The sequence below is a fragment of the Octopus bimaculoides genome, chromosome 23 (genome assembly GCF_001194135.2).
Source record: "Octopus bimaculoides isolate UCB-OBI-ISO-001 chromosome 23, ASM119413v2, whole genome shotgun sequence".
NCBI lineage: Eukaryota > Metazoa > Mollusca > Cephalopoda > Octopoda > Octopodidae > Octopus > Octopus bimaculoides.
The window spans coordinates 24,351,177-24,351,988 of NC_069003.1; the positions used below are offsets into that span (position 1 = coordinate 24,351,177).

General features: G+C 37.7%; 1 protein-coding gene across 1 annotated transcript in view; it reads right to left on the reverse strand.

Moving 5' to 3' along the window:
* The window catches only part of LOC106883459 (sushi, von Willebrand factor type A, EGF and pentraxin domain-containing protein 1), a 26,308-nt gene extending 25,502 nt beyond the window's left edge, over positions 1–806 (reverse strand). Inside the window, exon 1 of the mRNA XM_052976162.1 lies at positions 730–806. The gene's annotated coding sequence lies outside the window, so the exon portion shown is untranslated. The remainder of the gene's footprint in view (positions 1–729) is intronic.
* Positions 807–812: the final 6 nt, after the last annotated feature.

Below are 812 nucleotides of genomic sequence, written 5' to 3' on the forward strand. Positions count from 1 at the left end.
ATATATATATATATATATAATTTATATATATATACCATGTTTTAATGTGTATAAGGAGGCCTTTTTAGTATAAAAATTAGGTTAAAGAAATATGAGTTTCTTATACATGGATAGTACTATGATCCCTTACAAAACCTTTTTTTCAAAATTTTAAGTTCCCAAAATTAAGGGGTTCTTTATACACGAGGGTTTCTTGTACACTTTGAAAAACAGTATATACCGTTTTTTAACGTGTATAAGGAACATTTTGGTTAAAAAGTAGGTTAAAAAATATGGGAGTTTTGGATAGTATTGTAGATATTAATAAATTACTTAATTCCTTGAACCTCAAATCTCAAAATTAGGGGGTTCCTTATACATGAGGAACCACAACACCACCACAACCACTACCACCACCATCTACACCATTACCACTACCACAACCACCACCACCATCACCATCATCATCACCATCATCATTGTCACCTCCACCATCATCATCACTGTCGCTGCCACTACCACTACAACCACTACTACCCCCACCACCACCACTACCACAACACCACTGCCCCCCACCATCATTACCATCATCATCATCATCACCACTACCTGCACCATCAACACCAATACCAGTGCAGCTTCCACCACCACAACTACTACCACCACCACTACCCATCCTCTCTTACAAACATCAATGTTCACAGGAGACATCAATAATTGATTTATAGGTCATTGAAATTAGATCCTTACCTTCGTTAAGAGAGGAAGTAATGTTCCCCTCACCTGTTGGTTTCGGTAGAGGTATACCTTCTACTAAACGCTCCTTACTGACA